The following is a 20,511-nucleotide window of genomic DNA, read 5'->3' as shown; positions in this document are numbered from 1 at the left end:
ACTCGAATACTAGTCTAGGGTAATGATGTGTTCGTATGTCTGCTGTTTCCGAACACCTCTCTACAACGATTTATTTGTGCGTATATTATTGGTGTGCTGATTAGTGTATCTATCTGCCTCTGTTCAAAAAAATTTCTTCTCTTAAATATTTTCATTATTGCGTGTTTTTATAAATGGGCTTTTCATATTGTGGACATTTTCCAAGCAAGTTAGTAACCAGTTTTCCTATTTTTATGCATAATCTTGCTAACAAATTTTTAAAGATAATTGATGTCGATGTTTTAGACAGTTATTTTTTGCACTGGACTTCTAATTCTCATTAATTGATGTCGGTGTTTTAGACAGTTATTTTTTGCACTGGAATTCGAATTCTCATTTCTGGTAAATGTGAACGACAAAGAACTTGAAATACAATCCAAGAGTGAGAGAATAAAAGATAACGGTAAAGAGAAATTTGCTGGTTTGTAGGGACTGACTTGGTAGTAGGTTAGCAAGGAAAGGGATTAAAATTCTGAAACAATTTTATGTATAGAAAGAATTGGACATAAAAATAGGAAAACTTGAGGGATATAAAACTTAAGAGCACATATTTGAAGATTTTTGTCAAATGAAAAGGCACGTTGAGAAAAGAAGTACCATTTTATAAAAAGAAGTGAGAACACTTGAAGGCAATCGAAGCAATGCGGGGAAAGGAATGAGAATGTAACCAAAACTAAACGTGAAAGCCATTTGCGAAAAAGAAATAAAGCCATTTAGGAAAAAAAAAGAAAGAAGAAAGCCATTTAAAATGCAGGTAAACGAAGGCATATCCATTATTTAAATTACAATAGCTATTACTCTGCAAAATAATCGGTCCATATTTCTCCACTTGCAGATTGTATTGGACGATTGGAATAAGAATATATCATGCGGGGATGCATTTTATAACTTTTATGATTAAACTTTCATGCGCCGAACGAAGATTAATCGATTCCTCTCTGTTTTAATGACGAGAGAGAGAGAGAGAGAGAGAGAGAGAGAGAGAGAGAGAGAGAGAGGGGGATATTCAGGAGAGTATTTCTACATGTTGAATGAGCAAATTTAATTACCCAGGTAGCCTGTGTGTTCCCATACTTGTCCATTAATTTGACACTATGTAAATATACTAGGAACATTTAATAGATTACAGAACTTCTCTTTCTCTCGCTAAATACAGTATATTGGCTCATACATGTATGTATGTATTATTATTAGTCTGATTTTTTAAAAGATATACAGAACATCTTAAGAAAACCAGTTTTTCACGATTTCTAAGAAGCATTGTCAGGTATACCAATCCAAATCAAGTTTTGCCATTGCAAAAGGAGAAAGGTGAATAATTGTACTTTAGCAGCGACAAACCTGCTTGTTAGACAGGGCCGTGCCGAATGGTTTACAAAGACGGGAGAGAGGATGATTAGTAATTAGCCTAGATATATACTTATTGTTATTACTCTCGACAAAGGCGGTTGTGTGCTGTCTGGCTTTTCAGGGCTACGAGCACCATTACGTGAAAACTAAAGAGTAGTTATTGTAATTTTTTAGTTATAAAGATTCATTGCTCTTAGGAGACTCTAGTTACCTGCATGTGGTTTGAATCTAAGTTTAGTAGATCTGGTTTGGGAATTTTCTAATTCGCTTATGGTAATTTTGTTACTGTCACTGATGTGGATTTTAAGAAAACGCCAATTTTCTTTTGTCGTGGTAGATGGAAATGGAGGTTTGTAATTTCATGTTAGCATGACCGTTTAATTTTTTTTTTTTTTTTTTTTGGGGGGGGGAAATGGCACGCTGTCGCCCTGATTTGTAGCTCGGTAAAAAAAATACTTGGATAGACATTATTCTATGACTGATTGTAGTTCTTAAAATGAATGGGAAATAGGCCTCTAAAAAGTATTAAGTAAAAGCTTGTTTGTGTGTGGATGGTATGAGATCGAGGAAATCGGTTACATGCTCAACCCACAAATATTATCTCATAAGAGTAAGGGGTTGTACATGTTTGGGTGCTCCTTTTGACACTTGTGCCGTTATTTAATTATGGTTCTTTGCGTATCCACCTTTCTCTTGAAAATAAGAATAACATACACAGACTCGTATTGTGTAGGTAGACACAAAGTGGTTATGGTGAAGGAGAGAGAGGGAGAGAGTCATGTCAAGTTTTTGGAACTGCTGGTGGTAGGATATACATCAAGTTGGCGTTGTTTTATTGTGTAGTTTCTGATTTACTTTCGTTGGCGCCTCTTCCTTCTTGATTTCCCTCGAGGGCGGTTTTGTGGGCGTTGGGTTGCGCCCATTGTGGTAGTTGTACTTTTGGTTGATGGGTGGCCGAGGCGTTGTGCGTTGCATATTCCTCTCGGTGGGAATGTGTGTGTGGGTTGTGCCCAGGTTCCATTTCTCTCTCTCTCTCTCTCTCTCTCTCTCTCTCTCTCTCTCTCTCTCTCTCTCAGTATTTATACAGATAGATAGATGTGTGTCGGGGAGGGGTTCGGGGGTGTGTTGTTTGAAGACATTCATATTTCTCTTTTGACTCGCTGTTAAATAGCGAGAGCTCTCTTTCGAAACCATACGGCCCTTTTGTCATTTACATCTTTTCTTGTCGAGATCTTAGGAAATCGACAGGAAGGCATTCGTAAAACCCCTCATAGATACCGTTCTCGTGGCAACTGAGAAAAATGGCTATTCGGAAGGTATTTGCTGTATCACAGGTGTTCACTCAAATGGAAACCATTATCATAAATCGAGAATTCAACCTGCGAAGTCTTCATATTTTATCTGAACGTTGCTGAAGCTTTCGATAAAGTTTGTTTTATGCAGGAAGCTTTATTATTATTATTATGAATATTATTATTATTATTATTATTATTATTATTATTATTATTGTTGTTGTTTTTGTTTTAATTTTTTGTTGCTTTTGGTGTTGTTGTCTAAATATACATTCATATGGAATAAGGCTACAAGGTCATTAATTAGTACAGAAAATTCAAAGAAGTAGTTTGCATAGCAGTTTTATTGTTGACCATGTTAAAGGAGCCAGTTAAATTCTGGACAAGCTTTAGATTCAAAGGTATTTAAATAAGGGCTTTAAAAACTTTACAGCAGTCTTACAGCGCAGTGGAAGGGCACGTCATTGTAATACCTTATTGCTTAATAGTCGCTCATAAGGAAGAAAAGTTGTTTAGGAAGAAAAAATCATAAATCTGCTATTTTTGCGAGAAAAGCCCCGAAGTTTGTGAAGTAGGGTCTAATGGGAAATCCTAAGCGATTCTTTTCTCCCCCAACTGTGTTATGTAGTTACGTTGAGGTTTCCTTTTAAGGTAAAGCAGCTTGGGTTGGAAGCATCCCAGGATGAGGCTATAACGATCAGAAAGAGGAACATCAACGAAAGACTTCATAGCATCAAACCTCTTTTGCAGTCGCTCTGCTTTGTCTTTGGCTCTGGTTGATAGTTCAGCGTCAAGAGCCAAGAAGGGAAAAACAACAGGGCTGGTTTCCAAAGATTGATGTTTCAACTTCATCCACTCGTGATGAATAAATTTTGATCAATAATAATTTGTAAATTATAATTATTGTTCTTGGCTGATCTATAAACATTTTTTTTTTTTGTGAAATTGAAACCGGTTTTATTTCGTTTGAATTAATTTTTGCCATACTCCATGTTCCAATTCTTGTGATTTTTTAAAATCATTCTTGAGTTGAGTAAAAATCAGTGTTGAGAGTAAATCACAATTATACGAACAAATTCGTCGTCCTGGGTCATATTGCAGATGCTTAATCACGCCTAGAATGTGGTGATCCTGAAAAAACACAGTCCCATACGAAAGAAAATCGAACCCAGGAAGAGAAAGGCCACAAAAGTTAGACAAAAATATCGGCCACTTTTTTTTTTTTTGTGGGGGGGGGAGTCTGCGCCATGCATAGATGTAGATGTTTGCCAAGTGTATAGGAGGCAAAAACGAATTTTTGCTCTTTTACGAGGTTCGAAAGACTATGATTAGGGCGATCCTAATTTTATGTACGCTATATAGTGTAAGGACTGGGTAATCATTAAATTGAAGTTTTGGCCTGAAGGTGACGACCTAGCAGACTGTAATGCAGTGGGAAAATTTTGTGTGAAATTTTGCTCCTATGGACCAGCTTGCTTATGGTTAGGCGTTGTCGTTTGGGCCAATATGAGGTAGCCTATATGTACATCCACGCACACATATTTCTCAGGTAGTTCATTAGTTTTATAAAATCAAGTGCTGTTCCAAATTTTCCTACACATTTCTAGAAAGGGGGACCTTTATCCATCAGTACCGTGGTAATCTTTGGACTTTGTAATGGGTGGAAGGTTTCTGTTCCTAACCGGTAATACAGCTGAACTGTCTGAGATTACTCGTGCTCTCTTAGCCACCTTTGAAATTTTCAATCTCCTTACATATCAACAACCGCCTGTCTCCTAGTGGATTCTTAACACTCTCTCGAAGTAAAGCAAGATGTAATGGCATAGATCAGTTATTGGATCTTGTGACTGGATGCTATTCGTTCAGATTAACTTATTGAGACTATAATGCCGATAAATTTAACCATGGTGCACTTACCTTTTGGACGTAACGACCCACCGTTGTTGAACGGCTGTGGTGGTGCTAATCTCAGCTGACCGAAGATTGTGATGCACGAGAGTTTCTTCTGGTTGAAATCAAACTGGAAGTTCTATGTCATCATTCCATAGAAGCAATTTGATACCCCTATTTTGTTGGAATAATCATGCTGCTTTTTCGATTTAGTTCCATCGGTGATTTTAGTGCAGGTTTGAACTTTTAACCTTCAGTCATATGAGGAGAGAGAAAGAGAGAGGTTGGCTGGTTGGCCAAGGGACATCAATTATTCATAACGTAATTAGCAGCATGTACCCCGCGTGGCCTCGGATTTACTTCTCATCTAGCCTCCGGTGGAACAGAGCCGCAGCTCCTCCGTTTGTGAAATATAAAAATACCTCCCTGTTTTGCATTGCGACTGTTTCTAGTTTCGTATCAATTGGGACTTGGACACACGCACACACATACTGTATGTGTACAGTATGTATATATATATATATATATATATATATATATATATATATATATATATATATATATATATATATATATATATATATATATAATGTAATGTATATAATGTATGTATTTATGTATGTATATGTATGCATGAAGATATACTGTATATATATGTATGTATGTATGTTTGTTTGTTTGTTGCGTATCTACACACACACATACACCCCTACCTTTATCCGGACCTAAGATGAACCATGGCAAGTCTCACACCCGCACCCCTCACTCTCCCGGTGAATGAGATTCTTTGTTAAAATAGCATCTGGCTCCGTTGTTTAGAGTTTGCCCCCCCCCCCATTCTACAGAAAGTGCACTGGTGATATATCTCTGCAGCCACTTTACATACCTCAGAAGTTGATGACCTTCGTGCCCGCTAACCCATATTTACGATCTTCCATTAACTGAGGGGTATAAAGGCATTTTGGCCATTCTATATTCTCTGATCTTCAGGGTGGGTGGAAATAGAAGTTATGCTTTGGGGTTTTGAGCAGCACACCTTGCCCTAGTATCGTAATCGGTATTTCCCCAAGGCTGATCTTCTCCACTCTTTCCCCCTAGCCCATCTGTCATCACCTACATTTAATCAAAATAGATTTTTTAATTTGTGGTTGATTTGGTATCGTTAGTTCCGTAAGAGTCATTTTGTTTATATGGAGAACTTCAACGTGATGGAAACTTGTTAGGCCACTACTGGCTTTTGCACTTTTGTGTAAGAATACCTTCATTACTTTCAGTATAAAACGATATGCATTGTACAGCTGTTTGGCTGCAGATAGACACTTGATATTGACGCTTAATCATAATTTTCTAGCCTATGCAGTGGTAATGTTCATTGAACGATAGTTAAAACTGACGTGCAATGACAGTTCTTGATTTGAAATTTTGAAACATTTTGTTAAATTCACAAATCAGTATTTAAATTTCTGTTCCACATTTATATATAATTTGTCTGTTGGACAACATCGGTAGGTATGTATAAGTATTCGAGACTCCTCGTATGTAAATTATTGTCTCTGCCGCATGAAGGTTATTCCTACTTTTCATCGTGATGCCTTTCTGTTTCTCAAGATTAGGCATTTTTGAAGTACAGTTTGCAATTACTTATTTAGTTTCATTTACTTATTGATAACAGCGTATCTTACTGGACATGCTCGGGCTATGAGAACCCAACAAATGTAAGTTTCATTAAAGAATGGCCACACAGAGAGAGAGAGAGAGAGAGAGAGAGAGAGAGAGAGAGAGAGAGAGAGAGAGAGAGAGTATCCATGAATAACCTGGTTGTTCTAGAGTGAATGGTCTATCTCAACTTATCCATCCCCTTCGGACTGACAATCCAAGTTTGTGAGAGAGCGCAGTCCCTGTTGCCTCATGTGTAGGATGTTTAGTGGAGTGAGGTTGAGGGATGTTAGGACGGGCGTCCAAATAACACTAGGTGTATGTGGTTGAGGTGGAGACTGCACCGAAGAAGGCGATTGGATGCCCCTTGCCTAGCAGGTCGAGTGCCCCTACTCGGTTGCATGACGGCTCTCTTTCAAAGAGGATTGAGGTGCCTCTTTCCCCATCCCACTCGTCATCTTTTTTTATAGCCCTTTCTGTCTCGCTTTGGTCTTTTGTAAATCTCATTCTTCTCGGGAAATTCTCTCGTCTGTAACGCCTTCCATTTTCGAAATCTGGCTCTTAATGTTTAAATAACCCTCAGGTAAACCTACGGTTTGTTTGCTATTGGTGAGAGAGAGAGAGAGAGAGAGAGAGAGAGAGAGAGAGAGAGAGAGAGAGAGAGAGATCGCACCTTTATGATAGCCTTATTTGAAAACGGAGTTATCAACCTGAAGGTCCTCCTCCTACCCCAGCCGAAGGTTCTGGTGCACGGGCCGTGGCTTTTAAGGCAGGTCTTACAGAATGCGCATCAGGTTTTAGGATGCTGGGTTGAGTGACCTTACCAAACTTTTGAATGGTAAGCTCTAAACAAGAATGTTGGTTTTTATCATTACATTTTGAACTAGCATGGTTTACAAATGATTTCACAAATAAGTATGTAATTGTATTCACTCGTTTCGTTGCAGTAAAATGGGATCTATCTTAGATGAACCTTGTTATCCATATTATTGAGTTCTCCTAAGGAAATCTGTTCTTGTGCTTAACATTCGTTGCTCGGTTATATCTCCCTCCCCCCCTCCTCCTAGACGGTCCTTTCTTGAGAAGACCCAGTTATGCAGTTGTATCAAGGCCATCGGTGGCCTCTGTATCGCATGAGGATGGCGTGTAGCCATTGGATGTTTGGTGATACCAAAGGGTTGGAGCTGCGGGATTGGCTGACGTGATTTGTGCTGCCCGCGTCACAGGGTGAACAGTTTTATGGCGACGTTCTGTGGTCAAGTATAGTTTATTCATATTATATGAATTGTTTTTCTGATTATTTACCTTTTCGGTAGTTATTTGGTTTCTTTTTTAGCGTAATCGTTTACTAATTGTTTAACTTGGTTGAATACTTTACAAAAAATTATCCGTTTCATTATGGCTTTATTTTAGTTTTCTTGTAAACTTAACCATTGCTAATATACATAACAGATGGCCTATCTTTAGCACTGCTTCAGTCGAAGCAAGATACCACGAAGACACCTTTCACGCTCGATCATGAAGCTAGTATAAAACACAAGGGTTTGGTTATGGTAAGAAGTCAGTATTTTATGACAGTATCTCCAGCTGGACAGATGTTTATTTTGCAAACTAACGTGTTGGATCATTAGGACAAGTCATTAACCAACAGCTGTGGAGCGTCGTGGTTTTGTTTGTTGTTTCGACAGCGTACGAAACATTGCACCACCGAGAACTAACTGTCTTGTAAGAAGATAATATACAATACTTTGTCTTTTAGTGTTCCTCTCTCTCTCTCTCTCTCTCTCTCTCTCTCTCTCTCTCTCTCTCTCTCTCTCTCTCTCTCTCTCTCATCAAATTCAAAGTTTTTTGTTATTTTGAAGTCCCTGTGGTGTTTTTCCAAGCGAACGTGTTGTGATATGAATAATCCTATGAAAACAGTTGTTATTGTGATAGAATATTGAAGCTGACACTATTAAATTATTGGCAGTGATGTGCGCATGCTCTTCCGGGAACACTGAAAGATTACAAATAGCAGTGTGTTTTTGCTCGGCACTTGCTTTCAGGCATTCATTTCTTAACTGCAAAAAACTGAGCGTGAAGTTCATATAGGAAAGCTTCCTGCTCTTGGGAGCGAGAGTTTGGACTGCAGCTGAGCAGCAGTCTCTTTGAAGACTTGGAATGGCTGTGCAAGTCGTGATGGGTCAGGATAGGGAGGTAAACTTTGAGCATGTAATTTGCATGGTGGATCAGGGGCGAAATTGTCAGCTCCCCACCTCTCCAAGCAGAAAGGCTAGTCAAGGACCCGGTTGGTATTTAGATTTCGAGCGGAAATTAAACCCTCATTCAGCTTGCGTTCCCTCCCCTTCCCTCATTCTTCTATAGTACCCTCTCCCACCCCTCCTCCGAACTTTCCAGCTCTACTGATCCGCTGTGTGTACGATGCACGCCGCTGGATCTAATGCTGGCCTTCCATTTCAATATTCTCTCTCGCACTCGAATTTCTCATGTTTTATTTTTTAGCAATATTTTCGTGTAACAAACACACATATATATATACTGTATATGTTTGTGTATGTATGTATGAATGTATGTTTGTATGTATGTATATGTACGCGTATATTTTCATCACATACACTCCTTATATGAAGTTATATGTTACTATATGGCCTTGAAGGAATATCCACATTAGACGTAACATTTTTAGTGAATTTCTAACATGGTGATTAAGAAATACCCGACTTCATTCGTATACACAGATATCTTTCAAATTTATTGACGTCTTCAAAACCAGCCTTAAAACCACATTCTTTGAAGTTTCTTGGCCCAGGCCATCCTAAAACTTGTTGGATTTCCCTTGTGGTCAGTCCACCATTACTCATCTTAAATTTGGTCACTTGCGCTGCCCGGTTCTTATGTAGGAGCAGGATGCCTGTGGATTTCTCTCCACACCTCCCTCCCTCCTTCCCTCCGCCCCCCCCCCCAGGGAACTCCAGGTTCACTCCATCAGAGGAGCGATCGCGGCCCCTCTTCTGTACTTCTGTTGCTCTTAGCTGTGGATTGTTTATCATACAGCATTGAGTGAGTTGTAGACGTGAGTTTGGAAAAACAATTATTTGTACATATGATTAAACTAATGGGAGAGCCTTAATTAGGCAGTTCCTCAGCCCTACCGGAAGGGAACTATTCACCAGATATTTTCCCTTGAAAGTCTTGTGCATTTGCGTATCATATTTGGGAAGGTTCTTCGTTGGTCAGACCTCTCTCGTGCGTGAAAATACATGACTGGCAATGGTAGCCTAATGTTGTAGGTCATTTCTCTTGAATGGAAGTGCGTCATAATGACCATCAATTACTGGCAAAGAAGTCGCTTTGACTTCCTTTGAGAAGTAGCAGCAACGAGCTGTAGCGTTAGTCATTTAGATGATAATGTTAATTTGTGTCTAATGAAGTAGTCTTGGTTAATTTGCCCAAAAGAAAGGAAGTCTGTGGTTTTGAAAGCTTTTGCCTTTTGGCAAATACAATATTACGAACGTAGGTTTGTTTTGGTTTTATGCGTGGGATGCATTAGCGTTTTAGTCAAACTTTAATTTATATTACACAAAATTATAGAACACATTCAGCGAATCTTGTTTATGTTAATGGCTTTGCTGAAGTTACTGAATGCCATTTTTGTCCACTGTGATATTTTTACTTAAGATCCGTTTAAAAAAGTTTTTTTTCTCGTCTCTGTAAATGTGTTGAGAATGGACTGTAGGCTAAAAAACTAGGCAACCACGAGTAATTTGATAAAGCCTAATTATTACTTTACTCTTTAAAGATGAAGAAAAAACATGAAGATGTTAGGCGAGAAAAAGATTGTCCGGGTTGGTTTCACCTCGCTTTGCTCCATGTTGGATTTGTCGTTTTATTTTATCACGCAATTAAAGACAAGACCTAAATTGCATTGCGGATGTGGCTAACAGCTCAAATTATAACAGGGAAGATTTACTGCCTGATTATTAAAGCCATTGCCGACGACTGTTAGTGCATCATTTTACGATGTTGCAACATGGCACGATCGTATATTCGGAGGTTCGTTGAGAAAATTGGGATCATTTGTAGAGTTGAGGGTCATAATAATTATATAATATATATATATATATATATATATATATATATATATATATATATATATATATATATGTGTGTGTGTGTGTGTGTGTGTGTGTGTTTGTGTGTGTGTATTTTTTTTTTGCAAGAAATTATAATAAAACAGGGACCGAAAAATTAATCCAGTGTAGCATTTCAAGGCAGCCCATTTCACCAGTCCACCAATACCTGATATAGCCTATATCACCAAAGCAATTTTGTAACCTCAGACGGAACACAAACAAAGTCACCAACAGGTCATCAGATGGAACCAGGATAGGATTCGGGTTTCGGCCATTACCCCACGGCAATTAAAACCAACCCGGTGTTGCCAGTGATCACAACTTTCGTTCTTATACTTGTGAATAACTTATGAGTTGGCCACTTTGGCCATGCACCGTCGGCGGCTATTGGGTCGGCTCTTTTCTTTCAGCGATATCATTGCAGTATAAAATTTATTTACAAATCTCTTAACGAATAGCATGATTCTATTTCACTGGTGTATTTTACTATTCAGGCGCATTACTTAATCCCCTGTACCTTAAAAATTTCGTTTCTTGGTCATCCTTTTGACGGCTGAATGACAATAGAGTCATTTTGCATCGGCCATTGGAGCCGACAGTGCTATATGCCTTTGCCTCTTCGCGAAGGCATTCTCCATCGGAGTCTGGTACCCCCTTGCTGCTAAAAGCTCATTCCTGACCGCACATGTCATGCCTCAGACCAGCAACAGAGAGAGAGAGAGAGAGAGAGAGAGATGAGTGTCTTTTGTATAAATCCCGAAAGCCAAACAATTTCCTTTAGATTAAAGTGATATGGAAACACATGCCCCCAACCATACACTTTCTTGCCACTAATTGGAAATAGCCGTGATTTAGAGCAATTTGGACTGTTTTGTTACGGACTGATTATGTATTGTTATATATGTTCAACTCTTATCAGACCATCTTCCAATGAGTGTCGGGGCTGACCAAGCATCGGATTTGAAATTTTTGTGAATAATCGTTAATTGTTATTTCCTACAAATATGGTCATGGCGTATTTAAGTCAGCTAACGTTTGGCTTCTTACCGCAAACGGAAACAGATGCGATGTCTTGGGCCACAACGAAAATGCTACTATACTTTAATTCTGTTGTGTGCATTTGGCGAGCAACGTGTTTTTCTTGTCATTTGAAGCAGCGGCCCGGTGAAAGATTAGTTTGGCTTAAGATTTGTTTATTTTGGAGCTTCTTATTGTGCATCGCATGGAAGGTTCTAATAAATATCATGCATTTGTTCTTACCCCTGTAACCGTTGGTGAAGAAACAGGTGCTGTTTATTTTTTTGATTTGGATGAAGTAAGCAACCGGCTGTTAGCTGTGCTTTGGTCTGAAGATCTACGCCTGTTAGCTTAAACCGAAACTCGATCTCTCTCCTTGGAGTTGAGAAGGGGAGGCAAGTCTGGCCATTCAGAAGACCGACCGAAGGCACAGCTGAGTTATTGGCCAATAACCTTGCGTTTGGGATGGTATTGTGTTTGTCTTAGAGTACTTAGGAAGTCATGTAAAGTTGACACATTGTCCTCGCTTCAGGGCTGACTTATCTGGGAATCCACTTCTGTTAGGAAGGTTTGCCCTGTCGATACGCGATTGGAATTTCGGCTAATGGCTTTAGGGGCTTACTATTTTATGGCAAGGAACTTTATTATATGGAATTTTGTGTGTTCAAACGTACCTGTATAACATTCAGTATAAGATCTTACTATATATATATATATATATATATATATATATATATATATATATATATATATATAAACTGTGTTGCGTGCAGGTAACCCCAAAGGGTGTTAGCTTTCGTTTGTCGTTTGTCAGCAAATAATTATGGGGTGAGGATGCTAGCCTCATGCCTTTTCTCCAACATGGCTCCGGCACAGATAGCTGAATACCTCAAGTACCTTTGCAAAGGTCAACAGGTCCAATGTAAATAATTAAAGAACGAACGCAAAGAACCCCCACCCCGTGGGATCGAACTCTGGTCTTTCGGCGGTGAGGGGAGGTCGGTAACCACGGAGCAATTGGTCTTTATTTATGTACATACCGTTCAAGATTATCACCATCATTTCAAATCTTTGGGTGTCCTCACACAGCGTGGATCTTCGTCTGTTACCCCCGGGGTTGTCTCTTGAATATTGACGCTTGTTGAAAGCTCGTGCCGAGTTGAAGAGGGGGTTTCGTGAATGCATATTAGGAGGGTTCGGAAGCGAGCGAGAGAAAAAAAAAAGTGAAGAGAAGAGGGAAGCACGTACTTAATAAATAGGCGGATGAGTGATGAAAGGGATTCGAGGAGAAGGGATGAAACGTAGGACCAGATCAGATGCACTATAAGCGGGAGGGAAACGCTACCACCATCCCCCCCCCCTCCCAAAAAAAAGGGTTCTGGAAAGAAATTAATATTTTATGCCCGCTTTTTTTATTTATTTATTTTTTTTATTTTCAAACCCGGTGGAAGTGACGTCGGGTCTTAATTAGTCTTTTTGAATCTAGGAAAACAGAGGAGGGGAGAGGCAGTTTTTGTAGAAACTTCAAATGTGTTTCCTTCTGAGACTTTATTCCTTTCGTTTGTTTCCACAGAAGATCTGACTCGTACGTATGTGAGTGGAGCTACGCATTCACTTATATGGATGAGGGGAACGCAAGTGTTTCGTGGTTCGAGGGGACCCGTTGTTTACTTGATGAGAGAGAGAGAGAGAGAGAGAGAGAGAGAGAGAGAGAGAGAGAGAGAGAGAGAGAGAGAGAGAGAGAGGACAGAAGAAGAGGGAATGGCTGAAAGCGAAACAGTAAAAGATTGCGTAAGCAGAATGTCAAGCTCATTTATTGATTGTCTCGATGTCTCGTATTTACATACGGACACGCACCGTAACACGACCCAAGCTTAAATATATGCATCAGCATGCCTCCACTTGCTGCTGCTACACATATATTTAACCGCCAGCTCTCCTCCTCGGCGACCTCCTACTCAGCGTGAGAGCAAGTTGGAGTCCCGGGATTTGCTTCTTGTACAGGTTTTTTCGGGCTGGGGGTTTGACGCTGGTTGAGCCTTGCCTTGGTCAACCAGGCTGTGTTTACGGTACATACAGCTGCAATGAAATCTGGACAAATATGGTAGTCCCCAATTATGATTTAGAGCGAAGCGAGTGTATTTTGTATATATTATTGCGAGCGTTTCTCACTGTGATGTCAGAATAAGTACGTTTTTACTGTAGAAACATATTCTTCCATTTTATAGAATCAGAATTGCACGAATATAATTTTTAGATCTCATTGCCATTGCAATTTGCCTTTTGTTAATGTAACTTTTCCGGTTCATTCCACAGATGTTTAACATTCGGTATAACCGGTGGGGCCCGACGTAATGGCCTGAATTATTTAAGGATATGAGAAATTGCCGCACTCTGTTAACGAAGGAAAAGGACCAGCTTATCAATGAAGCGTTGTTTGTTCATATTGCTCTTTTTGGAGGTTGTCTGTTAAGCAGTTGCCACGCTCATTTTTCATGCCAAACTCAACCGTGGAGAAAGTGAAGTGATTAAAAGTGGTAAACTTCATTAATGGCGTTTTGCGAAAATCATTGCATCAAGTTTTGCGTTGAAATTGTTAGATGTAATCAGGATTTCATTTTTTATGTAGTTACTATCGCAACAAAGTAACGAAAGAAGTTACATATCCTGGGTTATTCAACGAATGAATTCAAGTAGCTTTCTTGGATACTTATTGGGGTTTTAAGATATTATTTTTATCGAATGTTATTGGAAGAATAGAGGATATATGTTTCATTTACTGTTGTTATCAAATCATCTAAAAATTTTGTGATTTTTAAAGGACAGTGATGATAAATCATAAAGTCATATAAAATAAATTTAAATGGTTGCTTTCTTGTTGCCGTTTATTTCATCAAGCTTCTAGATTTAATAACAAAGTATAATATTTAAGATATATACTAAAACATTTTATGAAACTTGTTGCGGGAATACTCAGTTGATTCCTGATTATGGTTTGTTTTCGTCTGCTCAAGAAATCTTTAAAACGATAGCTTTCAGTGTTGTGTGTATCACGTATGCAAGTTCCAGGCATAATAGTGGACTCTCTCTCTGGTATCGATCCTCTCTGCCTCTCTCTTTTATACCCTCCGTCATAAATTTTTATTGTACTGCCGGTTTACCTTCCAGAAATAAAAGCTGGCTACGGGAGCAGGACTCTCGTCTTAATTTGATTTCGATCACGAACAGGCTAAGCCAAGGTTTGCTTTTCATACATTCCAAATGGAAATGGGAGTCCCGGGGGTGGTGGGGGGCCTGCGGCGCATGTCTCATGGGGATACTGTAATTGGATCTTTAATGCAATAGCTTTTCAAACACAGCAATCGAGTGACTGAGTTTCACTAAGCAGAATCAGGAGTTGCGTGCTTGCCGGAATGCAGGCTTCTCGTGTAGCAGAGATGGAACCCGGTCATTTAGTAATAAATTCAAGTCCTGGGCAAACCTAATTTTATTAGAACTAATACGTGATTGTTTCTCTGACAATTATATATTTGCCCAAAGTATCAATCCATGAATTTGAGTGAACGTTATAAATAGCAATAGTAACCCTGTATATTCGGTTAATTTGTCAAAATTTATGAGCACAGAAATAGTCATAGCGTTTGGAATCAGGTCTTTTATGGCTCACTTTGAATAATATCTGCTTGTGTGTTATAAATTTCCTTTACCACCGTAATAAACGAGAGGTGGCCCGAGTGGTCGCTATTGTATTTTTTGACCGCTACATTACTCTATCGATTACTAACCAAAGCCAACGGAATCTTGTTGGGTCTTTTGGATCAGTGTTAGGCCTATCTGCTAAGACTGAGCCCTTACTTACATTAGCGAGGGAAGTTGCCTCTCTCTCTCTCTCTCTCTCTCTCTCTCTCTCTCTCTCTCTCTCTCTCTCTCTCTCTCTCTCTCTCTCTGGTAAAATGTTCTATAAGAAATACTTACCCATAGGTACCACGTGCCCCGTTGTTATTAATGCACTTTACTCCTTCAAGAAAATAAAGGTAAATAATTGGGTATGGTAAATTACGTTTGTAGTATTTTTCGTCATGCGTACTTTGTAATGAAAAGATTTTCCAACTACATGCCGTAAGAAAAATCTCGCAAGTACGAAAGTTTACAGCGCAAACTTCCACCAAGGCTAAGTAATCCACCCTCAAATGGTCCTTTCGTCCCCAAAGTTACATTTCTCTCTCCCCCAAAGTCTAATCCCTTGTTGCCAGTCACGAGATAAAATATCGTGAAATCCAGGCAGCATCTTCTGTACTAATCCTCTTATTAGCAGACACATAACATGCAATCAATCAGTCGGTTATCTGAACTTACAACAAAATCTTGTCTCAGGTGAATCATACGGAGTTACATCGTTATGAATCGTATTATTATTCGTCTCCGGACTTTGAGTACCAGAACTTTGATTTGAAGATGAAGCCTCGAAATTGAGTGAATTCTAGTCAAACCATTATGGGTGAACGAAAGTGCCAAAGCTCCTTGTATTTGCTTGTGGTTCCCCCGATCGCCACCCGTCAAGAATAAACACTTTTTTTTTATCTCTTGCAATATACTTCGAGTTGAGATTCAGTGAACCTTCAGAATTTCTAGAGCAAGCGTGTAATGTTCGATATATGTTATGATTGCGTAATTTAGCCTAGACTGTTCTTGTCACTTAACACTGTATGACTGACCCTGACATTGCTCTTAAAGGATGCTACCATATTTTTTGCGATGAAGTGCAAAAAACTTTACTATTTTAACAAGTGATTTTTGCTTATAATATTTAAGGTTGAACCATCATAGTTTGGATGTTACAGTAAAAGTGTTCTAAGATGTCCCCGAAATTTGTAAAGTCGGTTGACAAAAAAGACAAGAAAATTGCAATAAGGCCTGGGAAAATGGCAAGATGCATAACTTTTTCTCTTTTTTTAAGAGATTTCAAAATATCTACGGCTCATGGTCCGAAAGGTGGGTGTTGTAGATATCGTAATCATAATGGGTATGAAGTCACAATGTTCTCGCTTTATTTTTATTGAGGGGAGATTAAATGGGGCCAGGGAAAATAGTTTTACTTTCCTTTTTCTAGTGAATGTATTTTCAAACGTTTTTCCTCTCTGACGTACCGTACCACAAATCTAAATTTTTTAATATGGTGAAAGTAATGAACAGTAATATTGTGATTCGTGCAGTTATATTGTCATTACACATACTCTTATTTTATTCTTCAGCTTTTGGCCTTGAATAACTTTTGACAGTAACGAAGATAGAGCGTTGATATTTAGAGCAATAGGACTATTTTGGAAAAGTGCCTCTTATGTCACTACAAGGAAGCAGACTGCCACTATATACCCAAAAGTCTACTGTATCTCCGTTATACTCTGTCCAGTTATTATTATTATTACAGCACAATATGAAATGGATTTCAACATTGCTTCAGCAATTCTTGAATGTTCGTTAGATGTTATTATTCATGGAGACGCTTGTACTTTTTCATAGTCAGTTCTTTAGCCTATGTAAGACAATCTTTTTTTCCGTAGTGGTCAATGAGAGTTATTTCTGGTCCGTTGTAATTGGATGAATATTTGAAATGATGTTTAATCTGATAAGTGTATAGATATTCGTTCCTTAACGCGTCAGCTTGAAAATAAAGTCTCTTGTTACTTAATATTGGTGACATTCCTTTTGAAATTTAAATTTGCCTTTGGAAAGAGTAGGAGGGATGTGTTATGGTCTTTGAAAAAAGGAGTAAGGAAGTGTTTGTCTCTGAAAAGCTAGAGTTGTTAAGGACGAGTTTGTGTCTGAAAAGCCAAAGGTAATTAATTTCCTCAGTGTAAAGAAGTGTTGTGGTCATTGTCTGTGAAAAGTGGAGCGGATGAATGTGTCTGTAAAGAAGTACAGCAGAGAGTATTGAACGTGCATCAGAAATTATAGATAAGGAGTTGAATTTTCGTCGTGAAATTGTTAAACAGAAGGTAAATGAATACGCATTTGAAAACCCGAAAGGGCTTTTGAATTTACCTTTGAAAAGGAGGCGGTTATTAAATTTAACTTTGAAGTTCAAGGGTAGATAGTGAGCTGAAGTTGCGTTAAAAAAAATAAAATAGAATGAGCATGACTAATGAAAGAAGTAGAGGGAATTTTGTCTTAGAAAAGCCTATGTAAAGGAAAGAGGGAGTGTAGTAAAATTGAGTTTGCCTTCGGAAAGGGTAGATTGTAATTGAATTTGTCTCTTAAAAAGGGTAGAGGGTAACTGAATTTGCTTTGGAAAAGGATACAGCTGAAGTGAACTTGTCTCCGGAAGTATTGAAGGAGGAATGAATTTGCGTGAAAAGCTGGGGAAAGGGATTGCTGTCCAACATTTTTGGGAGAGGAGATGAATTCAATGTAAAGAGATTAGAGGAAGAACGATTTTGATGTTGGAAGTTAGAAGGAAAATTTTGATCTGAAAAAGCTTAGACTGATTAGTAAACTTGTGAAAAGCTGAGATGGGAAACCATTTCATTGTGGTATGCAGAAAGAAGAGTTTTAATGAAAATGTGAGAACTTCTGCTTTTGAGAAGTGGGAACGTGATTACGTCCATTGAAAAGAGGTCATTGTACGATAGTTTATAGTGGAAAGCAGAGAAGCTGTTGCCAAAGAAAAAATAAGTCATAAATTCACTCATGTAAAAGTGAGGTTATTAGGCAGCCTGAGAGGAAAGATGGTTAGGCTATTAAATCATTTGGAAAAAGTTCTTAGAGACTTATACTCTGTGAAAAGTTTAGGAGGGGCGAGTTTCCATATGAGAGCATGGAAGGAAGACTGCCATTTTTCGTTCTTAAATTTTATGTCGTAACACTTTGTAACAGTTGATTTTATGCTCCTGTGGTCAAAACAAAATAGAAAACTAGCAGTATTTGGGTGTCGTTTCCAAATATAGTATATTAAAAATTGTATTTTTAGCTACATTTTGATACAATTGTATATTTGGAAGTTTAAGAATGTCTGGATTCTCTTTCCAAAGGAGTCCTCCTCACAGCTGGCCATTTTCTCCCCCTGTCCTTTTTGCATTAAGATGGAATTTGTTAGCTTCGTCGTGTCCGTGAGCGTAAATCCCGAACTTGGTGCTTGCATAAGTTACACAAATGGTACAGCAAGGATGACGCAGCTGAAATTGGTGAAAGAGGTAGGGTGGAAGAGGAAGAGTGGGAGGGGTGGGTAGGGGAGGGCATCACTACCACAAAATAGGGAAAAGACTTTGTGGGGAGGGGGGTTATTTCAAGAGAATCTGGGATTGGGTGTCGCTTAACACGGCTGCAGTGCCATTTAAGATAAATTGAGATATGGGGAATCGGTGCGTGTTGCAGCGCCAGACAACCGGTTGCAGATCCTCTTCAAGAGGAACACTGCTGCGACTCGAGTTGAATGTGGACGCGCTGGCGAGTGTCATATTAGGAAGAGCGGATGTCGAGGAGGAAAATTCAAGTAAAGGATATAAATACGAAAGGACCGAATGAGATTTTCAGAGGGGAAACGATGTTGCCAAAGAAGGGAAATATCTGACGGAGAGAGAAAGTGTGGAATTACAAATGTAAGATATTGTAGCGTCATCGATTATTTTCTTTATATTTTCTTTCAAGAAGAAGGAGAAGGAGAGATCTCGAAGATAAGATGGTACATTTCTGTTACAGTAATGTTCGAGTCTGACACACACACACAGACACACCCACACACACAGAGAGAGAGAGAGAGAGAGAGAGAGAGAGAGAGAGAGAGAGAGAGAGAGAGAGAGAGAGAGAGAGAAATGCCTTGCGAATTATCCGCGGATTGCAACCGTCTCGTTTTCAAGCATTTGCTTGATGTTCTCTCCATTTTTCCAACTTTTAATTGAAATTTCAGAAGGGCCGTCTTTCTCACTTTGTGCTTGTTTGTGTGTGTGTGTGTGTGTGTGTGTGTGTGTGTGTGTGTGTGTGTGTGTGTGTGTGTGGGCGCATGTGTGTGTGTCTGTGAGAGAGAGAGAACCTCTCCAACAGTTTTTGCCACCACTCCTAGAATTCCTGAAGTAAAAAAATGTCGAGTTTCTAAGGGTTGGATGAGATTCTCCTTATGAAATTGGAGACGAGTTGGAATGTAAGATGCCTGAGTCGGAGAGAGCGCGCTTCGCAGAAGACTAAAGGAGGAATAAGGAATGAAATGGAAAGGCAGGACGAAATAAACGTGTATAAAACCCATTACTTAGGAGTCAAGATAGGAGAAAAGCCCTTTTATATAATATATATATATATATGTGTGTGTGTGTGTGTGTGTCTGTGTGTTGGGGGTGGGGGCACTTTACAACTCTGGGAACACTTCTACTATTCCCAGCTCTTCTTGCCTTCGAGGCTGAAGCTTTTGGTACTCTGTTACTCCATTTATGAGGCAGACAGCTGTTTCGACCTTTAATAATCCTCGGGGTTATACTGGACATACTAAACTTTATTACAAAATAATCCAAAATTTCAAAATCAAAATTAACATAATTCAGAGAGATAAAAAATGAAGGTTCTCACACACACACATACTATTTTCTATTTATATATTATTGGCCTTTACATTACAGAAGTTGGGGGTTTTTCTGCATAATAGCAAATAACAAAAATTATTATTTTATCAATAGCAATTTTTAGGAAAACGTTTTCATAATTTTCAACGATGATTCTCGGACCTAGACATGAATGACGCTTCAAAAGTAGTAAACTAATGCTGGGTACATTCCTATGTATTCATGACATGAGATAGAATTGGAGTAGTTTGTACTTCCATGTATTTTATTGGAATTTGTTTAGAGAGAGACGAGAGCTCCTTTGGATGAAAATTGCTTAAAATTTCGTAAGGTGTTAGTTATGGGAAATTATATCTATAATTGGATTTTTTCATAAAAATTTATTTATAAGACTAATTTCATTTTTTTCGTTTAATTGTTCAAGGATGTTGTTTCATTGTTGATATGACTACTTTTTGAAAGGATTAAAACACAACACGCATATAAAAGAAAAAAACTTCAAATATTACGTTCTGAAGATTGATCATGTCAGCACCGTTTTATATTGTCGGGATATTGTAATTTTCCATGCAGAGTTACTCTTGTTAT

The 20,511-nt window shown here is 38.7% G+C and overlaps 1 protein-coding gene across 8 annotated transcripts in view; it reads left to right on the top strand.

Moving 5' to 3' along the window:
• Nucleotides 1–20,511, top strand: part of PlexA (plexin A) — a 117,660-nt gene that overhangs the window by 56,168 nt on the left and 40,981 nt on the right. The window lies entirely within an intron of this gene.

The sequence above is a fragment of the Macrobrachium rosenbergii genome, chromosome 7, assembly GCF_040412425.1.
Source record: "Macrobrachium rosenbergii isolate ZJJX-2024 chromosome 7, ASM4041242v1, whole genome shotgun sequence".
NCBI lineage: Eukaryota > Metazoa > Arthropoda > Malacostraca > Decapoda > Palaemonidae > Macrobrachium > Macrobrachium rosenbergii.
Note: the sequence above shows the minus strand (reverse complement) of the source record. Positions and strands in the feature narration are given on the sequence as shown.